Below are 15,531 nucleotides of genomic sequence, written 5' to 3' on the forward strand. Positions count from 1 at the left end.
ACATGTAAGGCCCACAGTTTATTCTTTTCTTCTTCAAAGTCTTCATCTATATAATACTCTAGCCTTTGGGGTGTATTGGGTATTTCTATGAGAGGGATGGATTTGAAAGGTTCAACTGGGGGTGAGGGTATGTTATTCTTGGCCTTGTGGACCTCCCCAATAACTTGTTTTCAAATTCAATTCTCTTCTTTACCTCTTTATTATAGGCATCCACAATTGCCTCATACTTGCTCTGCAACTCCATTGTTTCCTTTTCCTCCCTTTCTACAGTGGCCAAGGAAAATTGAGAATAATCCACATTCATATGGGTTGCATGTACATGTGAGGTGTCAGCAACTCTCCTTACAATGATATTCCCTATCAGTCCTGAATCATCAGGCTATGATGGAACAATCCTGGATCCTCTTCTCAGTGACCACATGACAAGAGCAGCTTGGTCATTATTAAATGTAGTTCCCAAGTACCCCTCAACATGAGGTTCCTCTTCCCTTATTATCTTCCTCCTCTTGGGAGAAGGTTTAGAAGGCCTCTCCTCAAGAACAACACTAGTAGATTCAACTACTTGTTTTCCTTTATCTATAATGGGCCTTTGATCCTAAATGATACAATATCCTGGCCTCCTCTAAATAATTAATGGACTTGCCCCTATATTAGGAGTGAAACCCAATTTCCTCATCATTTCCCTAATATTGTTTCTTCTCATTCATTGCCTCCATTATTTTAGGTAATGTATTCATAAGCTTATTAATTTTATTTGCAGTAATTACAACATTACATAGAGGGTTGTAATTTGCATCAAAACAATTAATAAAATTCAAAACTTTTGAATAGACTCTCCATTTTTCTTTCTTTGTCTCTTGCTCATTTAGAGAGTACTCATTCCTTATTACATCTTCAAGGAAATAAAATTCATGTTCAACTGGATGAAGCTTGATCCTATGCCTAAGAGTCAAATGAAAGAAACCCTCCATGTCACAAAAATGAGGGTGAGATATAGCCATCTTATGCTGATCCAAAAATTTGTAAAGGAAAACCCACCCTTGGTTATCACAAACTGGTGGTCTACTATGCAAGTGGGAAAAATTGATCCCATCCCCCTTTTGTGCAAAAAGGCTTCTTCTACTCCTCCCAACTACCACAAAAATTTAGCTACTCCTACCTTTAAAGGCACCTGGTAAGGTAGTACATGGGGTGTTCCCTTGAATCCATAAATTCTGATAACAGTTGAAACTGAATATGGGATGATGTCTCCCCAATTATGTGAAACTTTCAAATTGTGGGGTTTATCCATAGGCCTAATAAGGTGCATTAGTGCCTTAGGGATCCTAGGATTGTTACTTAACATGAGGCACCTTAGTTTGGAGGAAAAGTACTTCTCAAATCTAACAAAACTAGCATTTTCTACTTCCCCGGTCATATCTACACTCCACAATTGAACTGGCAGTGCTTCCCCTTCTTACTCTCTATTTAAAACTATTTCTCTACCAAAGTATGTAGCCCCCTTAAACAAAAACATGTGCATCTTATGGGGACACAACCCAAGAACAGAATGGACACAACAGAAAAGGGAAATTTTATTAACTGAGAAAATAAGCTAGTACAAATAGTACAGAGAAAATAAACTTCAAAACATGCCCTAAGGGCTTACAATAGCATAAATGTGGAGATAATTTCTCCTTTCAGTACCTCCTCTCAAACTCCACTCCGAACTGCCTTTTACAATGCCAGAAATCTCCTTAAATAGACCCCGAAGGGTTAAGGACTAGGAGTACATTCTAGAAAGTGCTAGTAGGCATCCACTAACTAAATAGAAGGTTCCAGAAGCTGTATTAGAAGTCGGTGCAAATCTAGAAGAATCCAGAAATGGTAACCGAACTTTCGGGAGGCATAACTTTTGAACCGTAGCTCCGATTGACGAACCGTTTACATTTTTGGAAATCTCTCGAAGTGCTCTATAGCCTAATCAATTAGATTTTTTCGTTCCCCATTTTTTTGGCCCTTTTTGAGGTCATTTAATGACCCTAACCTGACTTTGAAGCATTCTTAGGAGGTCTCCAAAACTCAAAAAATTGCAATAACTTTCAAACCGTGGGGCCTATTGACTTTATTCTTTTTCTGGAATGCTCTAAATCATGATTACATTCATTTGGCCAATTCACACATTCTATTTTACCAAAATGATGGCCCAAATACATGCTCCTATTTTTTTGGGATTTTTAAACACACTGATAGTGGAACTGTGAGAGTTGGAACCTTTATTTGACCCAAATGGGTATCCAAAAATGAAAACACATGAAACAGAAACTAAGTCTAAGTATTTTTTTTTTTGGTGACACAAGATTGCCCTTATACCTCTGGATGCTCCTGCATCAGACACCCAGGGTAGATTGAAAAGTGACCCTGTCACTTTATGAATGGTAGAGGAAATCCCAAATGGGAAACCTTAGCTGCTGAAATCCAAGTTGAGTCCTTGATCGATCGTCCTTTCCATTTCACCAAATACTCTTCATACTGCCTATTTCTGGTACTCCTACCCACACGATGATCTAGAATGTCTTCTATCTCCTCCTTCTTAGAAGCAGGAATCGGACATGGTTCTAACACCAGCTCCTCATCTGCACCATCATCATGATACTCTGTTAAATCTGCAATGTTGAAAATGGGAGAAATATGAATACCATCTGGCAACTCCACCTCATATGCATTTCTTGAGTCATGTTTCTTCAGAATTTTGCAAGGGCCAAATTTCTTCATTTTCAGCTTGTTGTAAGTACCGGCTAGAAATATTTCTTGATTCATCTTGGTAATGTGTGCCTGAACCTCCTCATGTAGACACTTGATATGTTTAGCAAATTCCTCAGCTTCAGACTTGTCCTCTCCCCTTGTTCTATCTTCCTCAATTCTGGTGCAGTCCTTGGGCTACTCCCATATACAATTTGGAATGGTGATTTTCCAGTACTCCTATTTATAGAGTTATTATAAGCAAACTCTGCCTATGGTAGAATAAAATCCCATCCCTTGGGCTTATCCCCAACTAAACATCTCAGCAAATTGCCCAGACTTCTGTTTACCACTTCTGTTTGGCCATCAGTTTGTGGGTGATGTGTGGAACTGAATTTCAAGTCGGTTCTTAACTTTTTCCACAATGTCCTCCAGAAATACCCCACAAATTTAGTATCTCTGTCAGAAACTATGCTCCTTGGAAGACCATGTAGTCTTACCACCTCTTTGAAAAACAAGTTTGCAATATGGACAACATCATGAGTTTTGTGGCATGGAATGAAATGTGCCATTTTGGAGAACCTATCAACCACCATGAATACTGAGTCATTACCCCTTTCTGTCCTTGGCAATCCAAGAAAAAAATCCATACTTATGTCCTCCCATGGTCTTGATGGAACAGGCAATGGCTGATATAGGCCAGTATTGTGACTAAAGCCCTTGGCAACTTGACAAACCTGGCAACTCTATACAAACTTCTTCACATCCTGTGAAATTTGAGGCCAAAAATAATGTTCTCTAAGAATGGAAATGGTCTTATCTCGACCAAAATTTCCTGCCATCCCTCCACTGTGTTTCTCCTTAATCAGATTTTCCCTCATGGAACTCTTTGGAATGCACAATTGACTACCCTTGAACAACATGCCATCCTGAATCAAATAGTCTAACCACTTGGTTCTATCTACAACAACAAGTTCTTTACAAGCTTTCCATGCTTCAACAAAATCAGGATCCTCGGAGTACAAATTCTTGAGTTCATCAAACCCAACTACTTCAACTTGCATTACTGTAAGCAACAACTGTCTCCTACTTAGTGCATCTGCAACCCTGTTAGATTTTCCACTTCTATGCTTCAACACAAATGTATAACTCTGCAAGAACTCTACCCACTTCATATGCCTCTGATTCAATTTATCTTGGCTATTCAGGTACTTTAATGCCTGATGATCAGTATACAAAACAAATTCTTTTGGCAATAAATGACACCTCCATTTCTTTAAGGCCTGAACTATTGCATAGAACTCTTGATCATAAACAGAACACTTCTTCTTTGCATCATTCAATTTTTCACTAAAATATGCAATAGGCTTACCTTCTTGGCTTAATACAGCCCCAATGGCACTGCCACTAGCATCACAATCCACCTGGAACACTTTTCTAAAATCTAGAAGTGCCAACACAGGTTGTTCTGTTACTTCTTCTTCAGAAATTCAAAACTTCTCGCAGTTGCTGCAGTCCATTTGAACTCTTTTCTATCCCCTCTTATTATATCAGTTAGGGGTGCACATATGCCACTGAAATTTTTAATAAACTTCCTGTAAAAACTAACCAGACCATGAAATGATCTTACCTCAGTAGCAGACCTTTGAGTAGGCCATTTCAAGATGGCTTTTACCTTCTCTGGATCCATTTTGAGACCTTCAGGTGATATAAAAAACCCCAAATAGACTAACTCCCTTTTTGCAAAGATACATTTCTTCAGATTAATTAATAGTTTCTCTTCCCTTAGCCTTTCAAGGACACTACGAATATGCAGTAAATGTTCTTCCAAAATCTTGCTGAAAATTAAAATATCATCCAAATAGACAATAACAAATTTTCCCAAGAACTTCTTAAGTACCTCATTCATGAGCCGCATGAAGGTGCTTGGGGCATTTGTCAATCCAAAGGGCATGACTAACCACTCATAAAGACCCTCCTTGGTCTTGAAGGCTATTTTCCACTCATCTCCTTGAATTCGTATCTGATGATAACCACTCTTCAGATCTATCTTTGTGAAGTACTGAGCTCCACTCAATTAGTCCATAAGGTCATCCATCCTTGGCAAAGGAAACTGGTACTTGATGGTTATCCTATTTATAGCTCGAGAATCCGTACACATCCTCCACTCTCCATCCTTCTTTGGTGCAAGTACTGTAGGTACTGCACATGGACTCAGGCTCTCTCAAATCAAGCCCTTCCTCAACAGCTCCTGAACCTATCTATTTAGCTCCTTTGTTTCAGTAGGAGTCATCCTGTGAGTAGCCTTGTTAGGCAAACTGGCTCCTGGAATCAGATCTATCTGATGACTAATTTGCCTTATTGGTGGCAATCCATCTAGAACATTATCAGAGATAATATCTCCAAACTCCCCTAGTAAATCTGAAACTTCAAGTGGTATTTCACTACTACCTTCTTTATATTTCCTAGGAATCAAAGCATAGCACATATGCTGATGTTTCATGCCATCTAAAAATTTCCTTCCATCAACAAGAAAAATCCTAGTACTGCTACATACCTTTTCACCTTCCTTTTTCATGGGCTTCAATTTGTGGTGAACTCCATCCTTTGTCAGAGAGTATGTGTTTGAATGTCCATCATGCACTGCATGTCTATCAAACTGCCATGGTCTACCCAACAATAGATGGCAAAAATCCATCGAAATAACATCACAGAGAACTTCATCATGGTAACTCCCAATTTTGAATTTTACTAAACATTGTTCACTTACCAGGACCTTATGATCATCTTTTACCCAAGCAATCCGATAGGGCTGGGGATGTTTCTCCCTCTTGAGCTTCAGCTTAGAGACCATCTCTTCTGATGCCAAGTTATCAGTGCTACCACCATCAATGATCACGTCACAAAATTTGTCCTCACACTTGCATCTGGTATGGAACAAACTCCTCCATTGTCCTGGTTCAATCTCACCACTTAGTAGGACTCTTTCATTTACCAAGGTCTCTCCTCTTTCTGCATCCTCTGAATGTGATGATTGTGCATCCTCATCCACATGGGCAACCCTAGCTTGGCCCTCAGCTCTCCTATCTGTCCTTTCTTGTCATTGAGGTCATTCAAAGGCACGATGACCTTCTTCATTGTAATGGAAATAGGTACCACAGAAGCCTTCTCTTCCTTGTCCACATCCTCTACCTCTTCCTCTCTGATTTCCAAAGTCTTGGTCACGAGAGCGGTTGAAACTCTCATTCCTCTGGTTCCTGCTAGTACCCTCATCTTCATTTTTCTTTTGGGTTTCATTGCATCCTCTAGATGACCTACCACTTCCTCTTCCTCCTTGATTGTGCCCTCTTTGTCTTCCTTCAAACCTTTTATTCAACTTCTCTTCAACTCCTAGGGCAAACTGGTATGCCTCTTCAACGCTGGTCATTCTTACCAAACTTAATTCCTCCTGGATGCTAGGTCGCAACCCACTGATATAACGAGAAACCTTCTCCTTATTTGCTTCTGCATGCCCCACTCTAATCAAGAGTCGATAAAATTCCTCTGTATATTCTTGGACTGATCTTCCTGCTTGCTTTAACCCATGCATCTTCTTAAACAAATCAAGCTCGTAGTCCACAGGAATGAACTGCTTCTTCAATTTGTCCACCATGCAATCCCATCTTGTGATCTTCTCCTTTCCTCTTTTGTTTCTTTCCAATTGGACCTCTTGCCACCAAATTTTGGCATGGCCTTTCATTTTGGCCTTGCAAACTTAACCCTATCTGGGTCCCTGATATCCTCATACTCAAAGTATTCTTCCAGTTCATTGATCCAATCGATCAACTCATCTGGTTTCAGATTTCCTAAAAATACACTCACTTCAATTGTAGGTCTTTTCCCAAACTTAGTAATGGCCCTAAAAAGCCTTTCCTCTGCATCATTCAGAACTTCCCCGTCAAATTCCCCTTCTAGTCCCATAACTTCTTCTTCATTGTCATCCTCACTGTCATCACCAGTGGCAACATTTGCTCCTCTAGGGAGCTCCTCTTGCAATGCTTGTACTTGCCTTTGGAGGGATCTAACCTCCTTAGGATCAATAGCTCTGGCCCTTCCACCACGCTCTCTTCGTGGAGGCATCTTTTTAACTCAAACCCACAAACACACAGTCCTGGTGCAAATTGCCTCACAGTCGGCGCTCTGTCTACACACTCAGGAAAACCTGCTCTGATACCACTTGAGGGGGACACAACCCAAGAACAGAATGGACACAATAGAAAAGGGAAATTGTATTAACTGATAAAATAAGCTAGTACAAATAGTACAGGGAAAATAAACTTCAAAACATGCCCTAAGGGCTTACAATAGCATAAATGTGGAGATAATTTCTCCTTTCAGTACCTCCTCTCAAACTCCACTCTGAACTGCCTTTTACAATGCCAGAAATCTCCTTAAATAGACCCCGGAGGGTTAAGGACTAGGAGTACATTCTAGAAAGTGCTAGTAGGCATCCATTGAACAAATAGAAGGTTCCAGAAGTTGTGTTAGAAGTCGGTACAAATCTAGAAGAATCTAGAAACAGTAATCGAACTTTCAGGAGGCATAACTTTTGAACCGTAGCTCTGATTGACAAACTTTTTAGATTTTTGGAAAGATCTCAAAGTACTCTATAGCCCTATGGACCAACTTTTCTCATCCCCCATTTTTTTTGGCCCTTTTTGAGGTCATTTAATGCCCCTAACCAACTTTGAAGCATTCTTAGGAGGTCTCCAAAACCCGAAAAACTGTAATAACTTTCAAACCGTGGGGCCTATTGACCTGATTCTTTTTTTGGAATGCTCTAAATCACGATTAAATTCATCTGGCCAATTCACACCTTCTAGTTTACAAAAATGATGGCCCAAATACATGCTCCTATTTTTTCAAGATTTTTAAACACACTGATAGTGGAACTGTGTGAGTTGGAACCTTTATTTGACCCAAATGGGTACCCAAAAATGAAAACACATGAAACAGAAACTAAGTCTAAGTATATTTTTTTTTGGTGACACAAGATTGCCCTTATACCTCTGGATGCTCTTGCATCAGCATCAACAGAGAGTAATGGACCCAAGCCTTCTCCACCTTGCCCTTAGCAATCCCAACAAATCCACTGTGAATCTCATCAACCAAGTAAGAAGGAAAATCAAAAATTATTTCCACACTAAAAGAGGAGATTTGAGTAATCATATACATGAAAGTCACAGGAATAAAATCTTCTTCACCCTCTCCCAAAACTTTGCACAGGGTCCTGTATATCTCTACTACCCTAGCATTGAAGTAGGCTTTCTTGAAAGGTTCTTTAGAGGATGATGTTATTGCTAGTAGGGTTCCAATTTTGCCAATATGGGCCTTGAGTGCACCTTGTCTAATTATATCCTTCTTAGATAGATATTCTTTTTCTACATTTTTCAAATTAATGGGCACATGGTACCTAGTGAGAGGTCCCAAATGAAAAACTTCTCTAATCTCTTCTGGGCTAATGGTGATTAGAGTCTCACCATCTATTCTTCTTATTACCCTAGTGACTTTATCATAATTTTTTGCCACGGCCTCAAGGAGATCATAATCCATAAAAACACTGGGAACCACTAGCTTTCCTAGGTCAAAATTTTATATATGTACATGTGGGGAAAATAGTTTCCTCTTTGCAAACCATTTCTTGAATAGATTTAAACTAGTTTGCTAGGTATGAGCATCTAGGACCCAATTACCCTTATCAAACAATCCATCTGCTATCCTCAACCTAGGGTTTAATGAGCTCAACCTTTTAACTTGTATTGTCACTATAGTAGACTCAAGAAGTAACTCAAGCAAATCATCATGTACATTTCTATCCAAATAATTTACTTGACCTGAAAATTCCTTCTTCGGAGGCATCTTTGATTATGCTTTTTGCAAAACTAAAAAACTTATAGAGATTATAGTGCAATTACTTACTTGAACTTTGCTCTTGTTCTCTCTGTAATTCTACAATTTCTTTGTGAACAAGCTGCTTCACAATTTTTTTGAATTCAACATGATCTTCTCAGTAATTGCTTCTGCTCAAAAAAGGCTTGAAATATTTGTTTGCGTAAGGTGGAAATGAGAAAATCTTCTGTGTTATACTCTCTTTTTTCTCACACACAAAGCTTTCATGTCTAATTAATACATAGAGTGGCACCACCTTTTGTGTTTAAATCTATGCCATTGATCTTTAAAAATCCTATGATAAAGGGATGCGGAAAAGGACAACTTGGCATTCCACTTGACAACTTGGCCAGTCAATCCAATGAGAATTGACCCCGTATATAGCTCCCTCCTTGATGGAATTTCCATCTGGGTCCACTAACAACTAAAGACACATGTCGACATGTTGCTACTTCATTATACATAAAGAACAAGCACTTCACCATAAAGAAGTAGCGACAGCCATTGATTCGATCTTGATCTTGTGGATGACACGTTATTATATTGCTTAGAAGAACAATGGTGGGCCCCTTGTCACTACATTGCTATACATATCCTCTGAGCAACTCTTCATAGCGAGATGGCGATGGCTACTGATCCAAGCTTGATTTGACGATCAAAATCCCTTATATATTTTATGAATGGGGCGTGGGTCTGGGATACTGATGACATAAGAAATTTTGCACCACTAGCATAACAAAACCATACTTGAATACTAGTCACCTTTCCACATTTCTTGAGGTCCCACCATGTGTTCATTTCACGATGACTTGCTACTTCACTAACAGTGAGATGCCAAAAAAATTTTATAGTGAGGTAGCGAGTCAATGTCTTTAACAAAACTTGGTGCCAAAACAAATAAAAGCAAGCCAATTTTCCATCACCCTTATTAAAAGCTTCTGACAATAATAGTTATTACTCACGATGCCACTTGAATAAATTTATGGTCACTGTGAAGTTTGAAAGTCACTGTGTCTTATACTTACTGACTACTTGCTACTTCACTAACAGCGAGATACTTAGTTTTTTCGATAGCGAGGTAATGAGCCATCAGAAAACCTTTATTCTGGCACTGTCTTCTGGCTACTTTACTGGGTTTCTTTTCCTATTCTAATAGTACTCACAAGGTGCACGTGACTAAAAAGTCAGCCACAACACAAATCCCTGACCACCACGCCTTCATTTTATGGTCCTATTTTCTAAATTTGTTGGTACTCGCTACCTCGCTATACATATAAAGTGCACATCTTTCCATAGCAAGATAACGAGAACTACAGATCTTTTCAAAATTGGACAGTGAGGAACATGACAGAAAAGGCTACTTGAGGGCATGGAGAAATTAAAATGAAAATAGAGTATTCGTCAAAGTTTTAAAGGGTTTCGCACCCAAGACCTTTAAAAGGGAAGAGACAAAGGGTTTAATAGGATTTTTAAAGGCAAACAAAATCTGGAAGATTAAATGAGAAACCCTATTCACAATTAATGGATCCAATCTAATTTTTATACCTAGACAAAGGAAATTTTATCATGTAAAAAATCAAACCAACAAACTCCTAACAGGGTTTATCCTCTAACAAGGAATATTTATCTTAGTACACCATCTTGTGGGCATCATTCCCACTGTGGTTTTCCCTCTTATCAAAGGTTTCCCTAGTCAAAAAATCCAGTGTAATTGTCTATGTGCTTCTTTGTATGGTTGCTATTTACTTTGGTTGAAGGGTTAAGTTTGTTTACAAAAGATAAATGTTTTAATTATTGGATAACTGATCCGCATCGGTCCCCCCTCTTTGTTATCTTGTTGGACTATTGTTTCTAACATAGACACACACATGTGTGTGTATGTATGTATATATACACACATATATATATATATACATATACATATGTATATACATACATACATACATACATCTGCATATACAATTTTATCACCTTGGAAAATTGTATTTGATCCAACTAACTAGGAACAACTGATTGCTCATTTTATTTTACCTAATCTAATGACAGTTCTATAGGAATTTGTAATCAACCTAGCTAGTCAACAACTAGACCCATTTAACTGGGTTATCGCTTGTTTCTTTCTAAAAATATCTGCTATGATATGTTTTTGTAAAGTTTCTTGCAAACTTTGCCCATTTTTCCTAGTTTGCATTATTTGTGTGTAGGATTTTGAGGTAAGTCACCTAGCACAGATTGAGTGAATTTTATTCTTTTATTATTTGGATATTGGAATTATATATGTAGTTGGATCAATTTTTCTATATATGTATGTATGTATATATACACATAGATATACATAAAGAGAAGCTTCCATATTCACCTACTGAGGGAAATATAAAGAGATGTTAAAGATGATTAGATTTCTTATAGATTTGGCTATGAATGTCTTTTCTATTTTTTGAACATAATTATTAGTAATCTTTGCTCTTTATATTCAAAGTTATTGAACATTAAAGGGCAAGACATTTATTGATTTTCACACCTCTCTTGGTTGTTTAGTTGGGTATAAGTATTGTTTCAAAAGACACAAAGCCAAAAAACATGTCACAAGAGGACATGTCTCATGTCCACTTGATATAGAGTGCACAAATAGAAAGGTGTAAATGGGCTTTCTCACTCTAACACCAAATCAATAAGTTACCAAATCCCCAACATTCTCACAAAGTCATAACTAGTTCAAATCCTCCAAATGTTGAAGAAAACAACACTACCAACTTCTTCAAGCACCCATGATCTAAGGATCAAACTCATCTAAATTATGGCTTTAGGACCTAATCCCCACAACTAGGCTAACATGAGGAAACACAAAAACGGTTTGCTCTAATGGTTCCAAGGCATGAAATGGACTTAGGGAATCCATATAACACAAAATACATCACTGGTTTGATCCCCACACTTCCACAATGTGTCAAACCCAAATTAACCTAATAGCCCTATTAGGCCTCCTTATGACATTTTTGGTGTCTAACTTCCAAAAGTACCAAACAAGATTTATATCCAATCCCAAAGCACTAGGCTCAATTCCACTCCAACACTCTCTTTCCTTCACTAAGCAACATAGTCCTAATTGGCCCAACTAGGATTTGTTTACAAAGAAACTATGGGAAAGTGGGTCCATGGAAACAAACCCAACACTCAGGAATTTCTATTCACCTTCCTCCAACTTCCTTCCAAATACTCAACCCTTCAACAATTTTCCTCCTATTATACTCCAAACAACATGCTCACAATGTCAAATCCTCACTGGCACTTGATGTAGGGCTAGTTAGGAAAACTAGCAAAATACATTTCCTAGTCTTAAAACCATAAAATCACTGAGAGGATCCATATAACTATCATTTCCCAAGAGGCCATCAAAATCCAACCATGGGAATCAAAACTATGGGCCCATCTTTGAAGCTTGCACAAAATTGCTATTCTATAAACCCTCGTGTACAAAAAATGGAATAACTTTAGCAAAACTCCACACGAAATGATGAATCCAAAAGAAATGGAAAGGTAAGATAAAACTATTCTTCAAAAAATCATCTGATCATGCCTTCCAATCCATACAGTACACGCAAAGTACAAGAACCCAGTAAAATTGCTTCAAAAATGAAAAATCTATTATTGCAACTTCTCCCAATCTATACAATCTGCCCTCTATGACATCACAAATGAGGTATATATCCTTCTTAAATCCATACCAATGGTTATAACTATTGTTTGAATAGTCACAACTCCTTTTCAACTAAGTTTCATTTTTGAGCAACTTTTACAATTTTGAAAATTAGCAATTTTGCACAAAAAGTACAACTTTTACAATTTTCACAAATTTTCAATTCTAAGACTTAGAAAATATTCCAACTTATTGAAAAAAAACTAAAAACACCTAATCCTAGGATATCTTAACTAAAAACTCAAAAGACCCAATTTTACCCACCTAGCAACTTTGGTTTATAACTTGCCCAAAGTGACCTAGGCATACATGAATGTGTCTTTCATTACAACCATGGATTTTTCATCCAAGACTTATTTATCTTAGATTAATTAGGTGAGAAACCAAAATATTAAATCAAAATCCACAATAGTGCCTTGGTGCTCTGCACCACAACTCATGGCATTAGTGTTTAAATAAATAATTATTAACCTTATACTAATTAGTTTAGTTAATGCTTAACCAAACATGATTTATATTAAGTTGTTGATTTGTATAAACATAAATGGATCATCTACTTGATCCTATTATGACTTAATGTGAATGCATCCAATCATTACCTGGACGATATTGTGCATGAGATTTTCACTCAATCACCAAGAGACAATATAATCTACAAGTACAAATTTATGTATACTTAGTTTGATATGAATAGTTTTGATTGAATGTGAGGATAATTGCTTGTGTGAACTCAAGAAATGAATGATTAATTTAATTTAGCACAAGTATTATGCAAGTGTGTATGTATGCATGTAAAGAAATTCACACAGTGAACTAATATACATACATACATGCACATATGCATACAATTAGTATAATCAGTTATCCTTGAATTTGATCAAAGCTATTATATGTCAACAAGAGATACATGTTTAGAAGGGGAAAAAAGAACATTTACATAGGTACCTCTTCTCCCCTTGAAGAAAATTGTAGAGCAAGGGCACAAAGATCATAAGGGCACAACACAACAATGAAATGCAACAATCACAAGGCAATAATAACAAAATCCTAGATCTCCACTGATATCCACCAATGTTTAGAGATCCACCCTTGTTTGGAGCTCTCCACTCTCTTTCAAGCACAACTCTCCACAATCAATCAAAACAAATGGGGAATGATTAATGTTGTGTTTTTTTATTTTAATAATCCATAGCCCACAATCCACAAGATCTCTCTCTCTCTCTCTCTCTCTCTCTCTCTCTCTCTCTCTCTATATATATATATATATATATATATATATATATATATATATATATATATATATACATACAGACATACATAAATAGACACATAGATATATGTGTGTATGTATATATATACATATATATGCATATACATATGTATATATATGTACATACATACATACATATATGAAAACAAGAATACACTTTCTAAGAGTTTACAATTGTTCAATAAAATTAATTTTTACAATAAAATACATCTAAAGAACTATTAGCTCAGAAGAAAGAACATGGTGTCAAAATAGTACAGAAAGTGCTTGGGATGAGAGGTCCATAAGTGAGGGTGTTGACCAATCTTGAAAACTTGAATTTTGAAATGAAAGCTATCGATGATCGAACACCTATTCCAGAGTTACAACATAGTGTGAAGTTAATTTTAGATATGGTAGAGCCAGATATTAAAAATTTTTATAATCAAAATTTAAGGCATGAGAGAGAAGGAGGAGTGGCTTAAGAAAGAGAAGGAGAATGAACCACTTTAAAAAGAGACTGCATGGCAGAAACAATAGCTACACAACATAAAAGGATATTATGGGAGCCACTAGGTAGAATCTAGGAAAGTGTTGTGGTAGGTACTATGACATTGGAATCACTTACAAGTGTCTTTGAGAATTTATAGTCCAAATATTGGGAGGACTACAAGTTGTGCAATTTGTCATGTATTGCATCTGCATTTTCTTATGAGTGTTTCAAGTATTGGCATAGTCTCCCTACAATGATCCCAAGTATCAAATTCCTATAAGAGTGTTTCAAGGTTGGGAACCACTTCAACATCCTTTGTATGGTTTAGAGTTAATTTCATTGTTGTACAGGATTCTGCAAGGGAACAAGCCTCGAGATGGCATTTATGCAGAAGCAGAACTTGTTTCTTCAACTCCTTACACTCAACTCTTCACTAAAGTTATTCTTCTAGCAATGAGAATAGCTGCTACAAATTCCTGGGACCCAAGGGACCCTAACCCTATGAAACATTTTATGGATACATGGGATAAGTTACTACTGGCTTTAGTAATTCATAATATTCTAGGTCATATAGTGATGCCCAAATTAACAGCAGCAGTAGATATTTGGGATTCTCGCAAGGAGAGTGTGCCAATACATGCATGGTTACATCCTTGGCTTCCATTATTGGGCCAATGTATGGAGCCTTTATATCCAACCATTCATTATAAATTAGGGAATTCTCTTCATGCCTGACATGCAAGTGATGTATTTGCATATGCAATTTTATCACCTTGGAAAACTATGTTTGATCCCACCAGCTGGGAAAAATTGACTATTCATTTTATTTTACCTAATCTAATTATAGTTCTATGGGAATTTGTAATCAACCTTGCTAATCAACAACTAGACCCATTTAACTGGGTTATGGCTAGTTTCTTTATGCTATGATATGTTTTTATAAAATTTATTGCGAACTTTGACCTTTTTTATGGTCTGCATTTTTTTGTGCAGGATTTTGAGGTAAGTCACTTAGCACGGTTTGAGTGAGTTTTATTGTTTTATTATTTGGATTATGGAATATGTATGCAGTTGGATCAATTTTTCTATTGTGCTAAGATGTAATAAGCACCTTAAAAAAGATCTCTAAGATATAAATGTTTAGAAGGAAATATAAAGAGATACATGTTTAGAAGGAAAAGAAAAGAATATTTACATAGCCTTTGAAGAAAATGATAGAGCAAGAACACAAAGATCACAAGGGCATGGCACAATAATGAAATCATAGAGTAAGGGCACAAAGATCATAAGGGCATGGCACAATAGTGAACTCATAGAGCAAGGGCACAATAACAAAATGAAAATATCAAATGGGCACATCAATGAAATTGTAGAGAACGGGTATGACAACGAAATACAAAGATCACATGGGCATGACAACATTTAGATCTCTCCACACTCTTT

This window comes from Cupressus sempervirens, chromosome 7 (genome assembly GCF_028749045.1).
Source record: "Cupressus sempervirens isolate cs-2001-9-10 chromosome 7, ASM2874904v1, whole genome shotgun sequence".
NCBI lineage: Eukaryota > Viridiplantae > Streptophyta > Pinopsida > Cupressales > Cupressaceae > Cupressus > Cupressus sempervirens.